The sequence below is a fragment of the Microtus pennsylvanicus genome, chromosome 20, assembly GCF_037038515.1.
Source record: "Microtus pennsylvanicus isolate mMicPen1 chromosome 20, mMicPen1.hap1, whole genome shotgun sequence".
NCBI lineage: Eukaryota > Metazoa > Chordata > Mammalia > Rodentia > Cricetidae > Microtus > Microtus pennsylvanicus.
In genome coordinates, this window is record NC_134598.1 from 11,640,570 (window position 1) to 11,653,958 (window position 13,389).

Sequence of the window (13,389 nt, forward strand, 5' to 3'; positions counted from 1 at the left end):
TCCTACTTGTAGGTAGATCATAATTTTGTGTCTTTGGAAATATTACTTAAGTGAAGTAATCGTGATGCATAGACAAGTGAGAGTAAATGTTTCCCTAGAAATCATTGTTTTCTGTCACATACTCATCTGAGTCTCTGTTATTAGAAGCACTGTTCTCAGAAAAATGACATGGTTGTGCATAGACTGTAGGGCTACCTTTAACATTTAAAGCACTGACTGTATCCTTAGGTGAAAACTTGTACCCTCTATTAGATACAGTTCTAGGAAATGTAAAAGAATAGGTTTGAAATATGTAATCACTTAATATTGATTTAGCTTCAGTGTCAAAGTACAAAATTCTCTAACAAGGATAGATTTTGCTTTCCTTTTATAAATATCTTTTTTATGCAGATCATAAAATACAATATTCTTAGCATTTCATTCTCCTTTGTATTTGACAGTTTTGGTCATTACAATCATAGAGTTAATTCCCCTAATTATCTTCCTGGTTATCCCCAGTTTGACAAAAATTTAAAAAGTGACTGAGTATAATAAGATGTCTTTGAGAAGACTTAGACAGCACATATTTACTCAATTATGCTTGGAACATGACATTGATATCTAATTGATGTGACATCAAAAGATCATTAATCATGAAAATCAATTCATGATTCTACTTTATGTTGGTCGTTTAAAATAAACTAGCACATTGCAGCATATAATATGTAACGTAATTTGAAACAGAATGACTATTATTGACCAAAAAATAGCTGTGAGATTTCATAAGTGACTAGTATCTCTACACGTGATATGAGCTGAACGGAAAGCAAAGAATGAAAGACCGTCAAGTCATGTGAACTTTGCTACATAATGATATGACTGGTGGGGACCTTTTACAAATGTTCCAATAAACGTTAGTAAGAGAAATTGTTAAAATTTTATATTGACATTCAAAATGAACTTTTAAAAGGAAAAAAAACTCAAAAAAATTCCTTTAGAAAGAATTGGGCAAAATATCTCTTTAGATGCCTGGACTGGAAGCAGTGGTAACTACAGTCCACGTGTGTTTACAAGAAGTTAATACAAGTCACCATGGATAGCTACTACATAACTTTCATAGAATTTAATCTAAGTAGCTGATGTGTTCCCTAGAATGGAGAAACATTTGAAAAAATAGAACTCCTTTAAAAAAAAAGCACTTTCTGAAAAAGAGCTTGAGTTTTTTTCATCTGTTCTGAGCTATCTTGTTAGTCTAATGTATCAGCATTTCCACTGAAGGAATGATAAGTGGACATTGGTTCTAAATTAACTTATAAAGATTAATATAAAGTCATTTATATTGAAAACTATAAATTATTCTTTCAAACAGATTTAAAGGAGAAAGGATGAAGCATGGCATAGGTAAGCATGATTCTTCATGGAAGCTTTCAAATACATCAAAGTTACTCTTAACTTATGAACTCTATGGGAAATAGTCTAATACTGTTTGCATCCACCGAGAGAGTCTCTTGATTCTCTCTTTCTCTCCCTCTGTGTGTATGTAGGATAACTCTGAAAATTAAATTTTTTCTTTATGACTCTGTAGTTCTTAACATCTAACATACCACTTGAAACTCTGCAATCATCTATCCAGGGATTACTTACTAATTTTGTTCCTTGCTAAACTCACATTTAATAAGGCCCTCTGAGACTGATTAAATTCTTGAGATATTTCACATGGGCTTCATTGAAGGTAATTCACAGCAGAACTCAAAATTTCCACTCTATCTACCCTCTGAGAACCGTCTAGTTGCCCTGCTACAATTAGTAACTAATTGTGACAAAGCAGAACAATTTTTTAAGTTTGAAGAATTATCTTCCGTATACCTAAACTGTACCTTGAGACCAGCAAGGTCCCGGCTCACATTAACCTTCTGAAAGACACAAATTTATCTTTTGGGACTCACTAACTAATACACCTAAGTGCACAAGTAGAGTATTAGGTCAACCATCCATAGGGGATCACTGTATTTGTAAATCAGCCATGTAAAATTGGCTTGAGCATACTATATTGAGAAAGACCTTAATTAGAAAATTTGCAAATCCAGTCTCGACTGATGAAAACAATTAGTGGCAAGGGTGGAAGAGTTTTATGTAAACTTTTGGGTTTTCTCCAATGTTCTCTGCATTAAAAGTGGAAATTTATATTGACTAAAAGCCTTCAGAAACTTTAGGTGAAAGAAGCACCTTAATGGAAGAAGCACCTGTCACAGACATGAGATGAAATTCTCCTCAAAAATAAAAACATTAGAAAACATCCCTTTCAATTTGATAAATTCTCAGGTTTAAATGTGGATGGGGTTGTAGGAAACTGTAGAACTTAAAAAAAATGGAGAGCCATGTTGCAGTGGAAAATTTGAATCTGTAATAGTCTGAATACACATTCATTACTTTGTGTTTTGTGAGGTCCTCATTTTAAAGAATGAAGCACTCTATGCTTATGTCACAGACGGTTTTCAAAATTAAATTGAAGAGTCAATAAAAACCAAAGCATGTCTATTTCTTATTCCAGTCTTCAAACTGATACAACTCAAATTTAGGTATCCATCATTCTTTAGAAAATAAAGAAAAAGTGGACCTCACCAATAAAAGGACAACAAAAGTATATGCTCAACTATGTTCATAGCAGCATTGTTTGTAATAGCCAGAACCTGGAAACAACCTAGATGCCCTTCAATGAAAGAATGGATGAAGAAAGTATGGAATATATACATATTAGAGTATTACTCAGCAGTAAAAAACAATGACTTCTTGAATTTTGCATGCAAATGGACAGAAATAGAAAACACTATCCTGAGTGAGGTAAGCCAGACCCCAAAAGAGGAACATGGTATATATTCACTCATAACTGGTTTCTAGCCATTAATAAAGGACATTGAGCCTGTAATTCGTGATCCTAGAGAAGCTAAATAAGAAGGTGAACCCAAAGAAAAACATATCGTCATCCTCCTGGATATTAACCTTCATCAGCCAATGAAAGGAGACAGAGACCCACATTGGAGCACCGGACAGAAATCCCAAGGTCCAAATCAGGACCGAAATCCCAAGGTCCAAATCAGGAGCAGAAGAAGAGAGAGCACGAGCAAAGAACTCAGGACCGCGAGGGGCACACCCACATACTGAGACAATGGGGATGATCTATCAGGAACTCACCAAGGCCAGCTGGCCTGGGTCAGAAAAAGCATGGGATAAAATAGGACTCGCTGAACATAGTGGACAATGATGACTGCTGAGAAGTCAAAAACAGTGGCACTGGGTTTTGATCCTACTACACATACTGGCTTTGTGGGAGCCTAGGCGGTTTGGATGCTCACCTTACTAGACGTGGAAGGAGGTGGGAGGTCCTTGGACTTCCCACAGGGCAGGGAACCTTCACTGCTCTTTGGGCTGATGAGGGAGGTGGACTTGATTGGGGGAGGCGGTGGCGGGGAGGAGGCAGAAATCTTTAATAAATAAATAAATAAATAAATTAAATTTAAAAAAGAAAATAAAGAAAAAGTCAAAATCAAAAATTTGCTGCCTCCTCTTATTTTTCTTACACTTCCCATTGTAGTTCCAGTTATCCATGTCAAAGCAAGAACTTAGGTTGTATTTATGAATTTAGGAATATATTTATATACATATTTCTAATTGTTAATTATGAGAAATTATCTTCTGTGTATCTAAATTGTACCTTGATACCAGCAAGGTCTCATATCATATTAAACTTCTCAAAAACAAGAATTTATCTTCTGGGATTCTTCAACTGAGGTGCCTAACTAACTATAAAAATGGAGTGTTAGGTTGAGCCTCCATAGAGAATCACTGTATTTGTAAACCATCAATACAGAATTTGTTTGGACATATTATATTGACAAACACTTTATCTTTTTCTTTCTTAAGATTTCATCTTTAATTTGAAATATTTGTATAAACTCAGTAGATTCAAACAATTAATAGCAACAGTAGAAGAGTGTTATATTTGGATTTCCAACTTAGGGGTGTGTTTGTCTATGTGTGTGTGTGTGTGTGTGTGTGTGTGTGCATCATACCAATTAAAGAGAAACAGGCCAAGAATTTGAGAAACAGAAGGAGGAGGAGGGGTGATTAGGAGAGGCTGAGGGAGGAAAAGTAAAGGGTAAATAATGTAATTATAATTTCAAAAATAAATATTATTATAACAAAACAAGATATCATTATTTACTCTGTATTTCTTCTTCATACTTTTTTGTTTGACTGTTGTTGGAGGCTACTCATTCATTTCCCAGCTTCTCAGACCCAAAACAACCACACAGAAACTGTATTAATTAAAATACATTTAATTAATTAAAATTCTTGGCCTATTAGCTTAGGCATGTTCCTGGCTAACTCTTATATCTTAAATTAACCCATTTCCATTAATCTGTTTATCGCCATGTGGCTGTAGCTTATAAGGCAAAGTTCCAGCATCAGTCTCCTCTGGGGGCTACATGGCTTCTCTTTGACGCTGCCTAGTCTCTCTCTACATCTCTGTTCAGATTTTCTGCCTGGCTTTATTCTGTTAAGCCATCAGCCAAAAGCAGATTCTTTATTAACCAAAGGCAATAAAATATATCTACAGCCTATTTTACTTCCCACATCATTTGACCACACAGTAAGGAAATATTCATAAACATTTTATCATTATGATCAATACGGCAAAATGAGCTGATTTAGTTTAGTTAAAATATATAAGGAGAAGCTGAACTATTTTAACGAACAACCATGTATGGCAACAAACAAGTAGGGAAACTTAGTGAAGGTATACAGAAGATAATAAACATCAACAAGTTATTAATTATTACAGAAGGAGGGAAAGCTGCTAAGCCCAAAAATAAAAGCTATCCAAAGTTTTAAAAAGGGTCTTACATTTAATAGCAAAAAACCTGAAAGCTTAAATGATTATTAAACAATTTTGAATAGTAGTGTGAATGTATTTGCTAATACAGAAAGTAGCATAAACATCAAATATTTTATTTTGTTAAAAATGAGGCTAAAAGATGCTTCAGTGTGGTTAAGAGCACTTGTAAAGGACCTCAGATTCCCTGTACCCACACTGGATCCCTCACAAATGTTTGTACATCTCATTCCAGGGGTTCTGAATCTTTTTATGGCTTCCATGGACATCTGCATGTACACGGTACATGCATACACACGAAGGCACACACATATAAACAAACATAAAGATAAATGAAGATAAGAAACTAAATACTGCAATCAAGAAAACAGGAAAAAGTGTAGCTAAGTATTAGAGTGTTTGGCTACTATATATTAGGTAGTCAATAATAGTCCATGGTGTCAGTGTTGTGAGTACTAAAAACACTGAGAAGTCATTTCAAACTGAAAGAGTTCGAGAAGACAAGACATTGGGATGCAATATCTACTTTTGATATGGACACTTTTCTCATGAAAAGAAGTTGTTGAAAAAATTGGTGTAACTTGAATAAAGTATCAGATAAGAAAAAACAAGCTTGATTTTTAATATAATAGATAGATAGATAGATAGATAGATAGATAGATAGATAGATGATAGATAGTTTTTGAACAAAATGAATTTGAACTCAGTCTACCCACTTATAGAGAAGCATTACTATAACTTTACAATTTGAACAAGGCAGATAAAAAATGAGATACAAAACAATTGCATAAAACATATGTAGATAGTAGTCTGTTAAAAACACTAAAATCTATAATAAAATGGGCTGAATGGCAAATATCACTCACTGAGTCTGGAGATCTGAGTTCAATTTACTAAATACACATTGTAGAAGAGAACAAGCTTCCAAAAGTTCTCCTCGGACCTCCATATGCATGTCACTAAATGTAATTCATGTACACGTATAAAATTCACTAAACATAATTTTTATGGAAAAATAGTTTTTTCTTACATCATATATGTTGATTACCATTTTCGTTCCCTCTACTCCTCCTGGTTCTCTGCCACCTCCCCTCCAATCTGGTCTACTCCCTTTCTGTCTCTCATTAGAAAACAAACAGGATTCTAACAAAATAATATATATATATGAGACGAAATAAAACTAACACATCTGGGACAAAAACAAATAGGAGGAGAAGAACTCAAGAATCAGAGACCTAGCAGTGCTCACTTTCAGTGATTATATAGGTATGCATATGTATATATACACACATTATGTATAAGCACACACACACATACACACAGGATCTGGTTCAGGTACATGCAAGTCTTGCCCATTCAGCCTTAATTTCTGTGAGTTCATGTGGTCTTAGATAATGTTGATTTAAAGTGTCTTGTTTTCTTGGTGTTCTCCATTCCCTCTGGTTCTTCACTCTTTCTGCTTTTTTTTTTTTTTGTCTTGGTTCCCTGTCCCTGAGGAGAAGGATTTGATTCAGACATCCCTTTTAGGGCTTTGTTGTGCAATATTATTTTAACTAGGCAAAGATATTCTACATTTGTTTTTGCTGCAGAATATCACTTTATGTAAAGGTGTGTTACATTTGTTTCTTCTGCCTTTGGTAAAGATGTAAAGATGTGTGACATTTGTTTCTATTGAATTTATCTAATTATGAAAAGATGTGTTTCTGCTTTACCTTGCCTGCCTATGACACCTTAATAGTCTAATTAAAAACTGAACAGCCAATATCTAGACAGGAGAAGGATAGTTGGGGCTGGCAGGCAGAGATAATAGATAGGAGGAGAAATCTAGGCTCAGGAAGAGAGAAGGAGGAGAGAATGAGGGAGAAAGAGGAACACTCTAGGGGCCAAAAGTCATACAGCTGCCAGCCAGACGTAAGAAGCAGTGAAAGTGAGATATACAGAATGAAGAAAGGCAAAAACGGTCCAAGGCAAAAGGTAGATAAAGATAAACAGACTAATTTAAGTTAAAAGAGATAGCCAGAAACAAATCTAAGCTAGATCAAGCATTCAAAACTCATAATAAGTCTCTGTGTCATGATTTGGGAGCTGGTTCGTGGCCCCAAAAAGAAAGCCTGCTACAAGGCTGAGTGTTCCAAGCTCTTTCAATCTCTACCTAATGTCTGGATCTGGGTCTCAATATTTATTGCCATCTGCTTCAGGAAGACACTTCTCTGATGATGACTGAGCAAAATACTGGTTTATGAGTATAACAGAATGTCTTTAGAAATCATTGTACCACTACAGGGTTTTGTTGGTATTTGTTTGCTTTTGTAAGGACAGTAGTATTTGGTTTTACCCTATCTAGTCTCTGGTTCTTGGTCAAACAAGCAGCCAAACAAGCAGTGTTGAATAAAGGTTCCAGCTCATGAAGTGGTCATTCCTTCAGACCAGATGTTTGATGGTTATTCGCACATGGTTTGTGTCACCACTACTATCTTGTGGCAGGACACCATTGTCCATTTAAAAGTTTGTGACTGATGTCATGTTTATACTTGTCCTCTGATAGTCTGCAGCGTAGCTTTTTGTAACAATGATGCTAACACATAGGGATGAAGGTTTTCTGTAGGTACCAACTTGACTTCTCCATCTTCAGTGTATTATGTAGCTGTTGTCTTTATCAATATGGCTTGCTTTCAATTTGTGGAGAGCAACCTAGAGTCTTGGCAACAGCCTGAGTTGTTTAGTGATTCACATGGCTTCCCCTTTGGCCAATGGCAAATAGATGTAACCCAATGGCAAATAGATGTAACCCAATCGCTATACTGGAAGCTTCATTTAGTGACTAGAATGTCTAGCTGGGGCTCTGTCTCCCCTATTATTTAATGATTTCATTTATATTACACTCACATACGTATATTTTTAAAGGAAGCTTCTAGTGTATTAGGTTTCCATACTCCCTATCATAGGTTCTTAGTTTTAGCTGTCTCTTCACATACTTCCTTCCTCTCTCCATTTGATCCTCCCATTCCAGTATCTCCCAAGCATCCATTCATAAGAATCTATTCTATTTCCCTTTCCTAGGAAGATATGTCTCCCCATAATGTCTTATTCTCTACCTCATCTCTAGGTCCTATATATTGTAGCTTGTTTATCTTTGTCTGAAAAGGTAATATTGATATTTAAGTGATTACATACCATATTTTTCTTTCTGACTCTAAGTTACCTCACTTAGGATTTCTACTAGTCCCATGCATTTAATATTGAATTTTATGATTTCATTTCTTTTAAAAATTGAGTCATACTCCATTATTCAAATTGATCACATGTTCTTTATATATTTTTCTGTTGAGGGACATCTAGGATGTTTCCAATTCCTGGATATTATGAATAGAGCAGCAAAAAAAAAAAAACATGGTTGAGCAAGTGTCTCTGTGATAAGATGAAGCATCATCTGGGCATATGTCTAAGTGCTCTAGATGAGTCTTAAAGTAGAATGAATCCCATTTTCCTGAGATCCAAACTGGTTTCCATAGTCATAATACAACTTTTAAGCATCACTATCAAATGATAAATGTTCTTCTTTCTCCATATCTTTACCAGAATGAACTGTCACTTGGTTTAATTGATCTCAACCATTCTGGTGTGTGTATGATAAACTCTCCAAGAAGTTTATATTTGTATTTCCCCAATGCTTAAGGGAGTCCAGCGTTTATTTAAATGTTTCTCAGACATTTGAGCTTCCCTTTTTGAGATTTCTCTCAAAAAGAATGTTTAGATATGCATCCAATATTTTATTGACTCATTTATTTTCTTGATATCTATGTTTTTGAGGTTTTTTATATATTTTGGATATTAGCCAATCTGTTATGTAGTTGATAGAAATCTTTTCCCGTTCTGTAGGCAGTAATTTTGTTTGAATGATGGTGTCTTTTGTTGGGCAAATCTTCTCAGTTTATGAGGTACCATTTATTAATTGTTGATTTTAGTGTCTCGCTGTCCGTGTTCTGTTCAGGAAATTGTCCCCTGTCCATTGCATTCAAGGCTATTCTCCACTTTTTCTTCTATAAGGTTCAGTATATCTGATTTTATGTGGAGATCTTTGATGCATTTGGAATTGAGTTATGTGCAAGGTTGTTGTAGGAGCTGCGGGCTGCGTTCCTGCTGCCCAAGCTCCTGGTCGCCTGCATGGCTAGCTAGTAATTTCCGAAATAATTACACGGAAACTGTATTCATTTAAACACTGCTTGGCCCATTAGCTCTAGCCATTACTGGCTAATTCTGATATCCCGATCAACCCATCTCTAATAAACTGTGTAGCACCGGTCCTACCAGGAAAGATTCAGCATGTCTGACCTGGCGGCTTGCTTCATCGCATGCGTCTGCCCGGGAGAGGGGAGCATGGCCTCTGAGCTTGAGAATTGTTATAAGTAGGCATGTTTGATGGAGTTGAAGAACTCTGAGCTCACTTCTTCTTCCTCCCAGCATTCTGTTCTGCCTACTCCACCCACCTAAGGGATGGCCTATCAAAATGGGCCAAGGCAGTTTGCTTATTACCAATGACTTTCATCCATCATTTCCCTTTTTTCTGTTTAAACAAAAAGGAAGGAAGGCTTTAACTTTAACATAGCAAAATTACATATAACAAAACAGTTATCAAGTACAAATTACAATAATCTTTATCATAACTAAGGAAAACTATAACTATAACTAACTATTTGCTGTCGGGAGGAGCTACCTAGCAGGACCTGACATAACCATGTATGTATATGTAGTTGTCAGGGAAGAGATAAACACCAGAAACTTACCCTTGACTTATAAGAATACCGTGGAGCAGCATATAGCATGTGTTGCTGTGGTTGGATACTCGGAAAGACCTAGTCCTGTGCATGGGGATTTAGCTATAAAGTAGGGGATCTAATGAAGGACATGCTACACATGTATGAGGGGAGGGCTGACTTCAGGGGAAGGTGGGCCAAACAGAACCTTACATCCAGCCCTGTGTGCTTGACATTAGCTGTAGAAGTGAGGATTCATAGAAGGACCTGACACATATATATATGTTCATATTGGAGGGTGGTCTTTCCATTTAAGTATGGGGATAACTTGCAGGATGTCAGGAGCGATTTTCCCAAAGATTATACCAGGGACTATTGTCCTAAGGATGTCTGCGGGGAGCCCCACACCCAACTATCTTGAGAACTATTTGTTAGCGGAACCCGCCCCACATTCCAACTATCTAGAGAATTGTTTGTGGTTGGAATAACAAAAGGAACGATTCTGCTTGCACAGAAACACTAGGTGTGTTGACTTGTGACCTTTGCTGCCCTGGCAAGATCCTTTCCTGCCCTTGCCAGGCCCCTGTCCCCATCCCAAGCCAAATTCCTCATTCAAGGGCTATATAAGCCACAACCATTTCACTAATAAAGTGAGACCTTGACAAATTGAGAACACAATCTTGTCTGGCTTTGTTTGGTCTCCGTTTCTCCCTCCCGCCTGTGTCTTTTTCAGATAGCGCCTCTTTGGGACCTTGGAATAACTGACCCACTGGGCAGGTACAGCAGGAGATGACACCTAGACCTGTTGGTGTGTGGGATAGTTGTGTGTGTGTGTGTGTGTGTGTGTGTGTGTGTGTGTGTGTGTTTCTCTATATGGGGCTTTGACTAGCTGGAGTGAAATCCTGGATGAGCAGCTGAGTGTGTAGATTTGGCTGGGCTGGGGAGATACCTACAAGGACTTGAGACATGGCCATGAATGTACTAGTGAGGCTTCATCTCTTCCCGAGGAAACAAGATGCAAACCTGTTACATAGTCAAGCATGTGTGTGTATTTGTGGGTGAACTTTGGTTGTAAGTCAGTGCACATCTAGCAGGATCTAACACCAATGTGTAGGTGTGGCAAAGGCTGTGACAGAAGGAACGCCTAGCATGACACGACACCTAGCCCTGGGTTTTGTCCTTGGCTGTAAAAGACAGAATTACTATCAGGATCTGAAACCTAACCATGCATGTGTATGGAATTTTTGAGGTGAGTGTGGAGATACCATGAAGAACATGAGCCCTAGCTCTGTTTCTGTCTCGGTCTCTTCCTCCTCCCCTCCCTTCTCATGGTCTTGCCTTCCCTCTCTCCTTCCCTCCACGTGTGTGAATATGTATGTGTGTGAGAGTGATTGTGTTTGTGTGTGTGTGTGTTTGTGTGCTTGAGTGTAGTGTGTATGGGGAAGTGGGAGTTTAAGTTTTGCATATGAGGTAGGTTCCAGGTAGCTAACTCCATCCTTAAGGGCATGTGTGGTATTGGGTATAGGGGAGGAGACTCTTAGCATGACAGGAAACCTACCCATGCCTATGTATTTGAAGCTTTGCTCTAGGGGAGGTGTTCTGAGGAGGACCTGATACATAACCACGTCTATGAGACTCTGACTGTTGGGAGGTATACCTAGTGATCCTGATACTAATTGTGTATCGGGGACGTTGTTAAGGGAGGGAAGGATAGAAGAACATGACACCTAGTCCTATATGTCTATGTTTATGGGTGGGGGTCTTGCCTATAATTAAGGGAGTCCCTGAGAGTACTTGACATCTAATCCTCAGTTTAGGGGGACAACTGAAGGTGGGGGATCCTTTGGAGGACCTGATACCTGGCTGTGTAGGAAGAATGGCTGCAATAGGGGAGGGTTCACCTAGCTGGACATGACACCTTGCCATGCATGTCTGGCAGTGGCTATAGAAGAGGGTAGTCCTGGCAAGCCCCGGCCCCTCACCATGTATGTGTGATGTGTTGTATGGGGCTGTGGGCCTCTTCCCATAGTCTGGCTCCCGCACGGCTAGCTTTACACCAGAAATAACAAAACACAAACTGTATTCTTTTAAACACTGCTTGGCCGATTATATCTAGCCTCCTCTTGGATTACTCTCGCACCTGGACTAGCCCATTTCTAATAATGTGTGTAGCACCCCAAGGTGCGCTTACCGGGAAGATTCTAGCCTATGTCCATCCTGGGTCGGAAGTTCATTGTGTGCCTCACAGAGCAGAGCTATCAAGTTTGAGCTCACTTCCTCTTCCTCCCCGCATTCTGTTCAGTTTACTGCACCCACCTATGTTCTAACCAATAAAATGGGCCAAGGCAGTTTCTCTATTAGCCAATGACCTTCCTTCATCATGGATGTCTTTGACTACAATGGTGGGATACCTTGCTGCAGTCCTGTATGCACTTGCATATTTCTGATCCTTCTGAACACTCCATCTCAACCCCTCTATTGTGTGTGGCAGCAGGACGGTGGATGTGAGGTAATTCTTAATGCCCAGCATTGTATGGGTGGTAGCATACTCACAGGTGTGTCAATAGGGCCTGCTACCTAGTAGCTTGTGTTTGGTAGTGACATGGTTTCTATCAGGGCATGAAATACAGCAGCGCTTGTTAGCCAGCAGGGCATGGTAAGGGTGTGTGACAAGCTTGGTCTGACTCTTAGCATGTCACTTGGGAGTGCAAGTTGGTGGTCAGGAGGATGTGACATGCATCACTCTCTGTGCCGCTACAATGGAGGCTATGTACAGCCTGGCACAGTAACTAGTAGTAGGTCCTGATGCAGAGGAGCTTGTGTGTTTGGAGGAGGAGTCCAGAAGAAGTCGAAGCCTAGCGCTGGTGTGAGGCATGCTCAGAGGAAGGATGTCCAGCAAGGCAAACACATGGCAGGTAATTTTATGAGTGACAGGAGCAGAAGCTCCCATCACTGTCTGATATTTGTGGTCCATGTGGGGCAGGAGGTAAAACAAGACCTGATACCTAGAAGGAGCTGTGTGGTCACATGGACGGTGGGGTGTCCAAGGAGCCTGATGAATACATACCACTGGGGAGCAGTAGAAGGGGTGTCCTGCTGTGCCCCGTATCTGGTAAACGTAAGCTAGCTTGATGGAGGAGGGTCATCTTTCTATCTGTTGTATCATTGGTTAATTAATAAAGAAAACTGCTTGGCCTGATAAGGCAGAATTTAGATAGGTGGAGTAGACCGAACAGAATGCTGGGAAGAAGGGAAGTGAGCAGACGCCATGCCTCTCCTCTCCAGGCAGACGCTATAGCTCTCCTCTCCAAGATGGACGCAGGTTAAGATCCTTCCTGGTAAGCTACCACTTCGTGGTGCTACACGGATTATTAGAAATGGGTTAATCAAGATGTGAGAATTAGCCAGTAAGAGGCTAGCGCTAATGGGCCAAGCAGTGTTTAAAAGAATACAGTTTCCGTGTAATTGTTTCAAGTGTAAAGCTAGCCGGGTGGCGGGACATAGCCTGCTGCCCCTTTTACAGAGTGGTGAATTAGTGTCCATCCAGGCCTGGTAATATTAGAGTTAATATTTGGCAGTGGATGGTCGGCTATGCAGGGATACCTGACATTTCAGAGTGTGCACAAGGCATTTGAAAGTATCACCAGGCCTGATCGTAGCAATATATTTGAGGCTGCTGCAGAGTGATGTGTGTAAGTTTAAAGGGACTTCAGCTACCATTATAGGAGTTGCGATGGCCTGAATGTTTGGGAACCCAGCAGG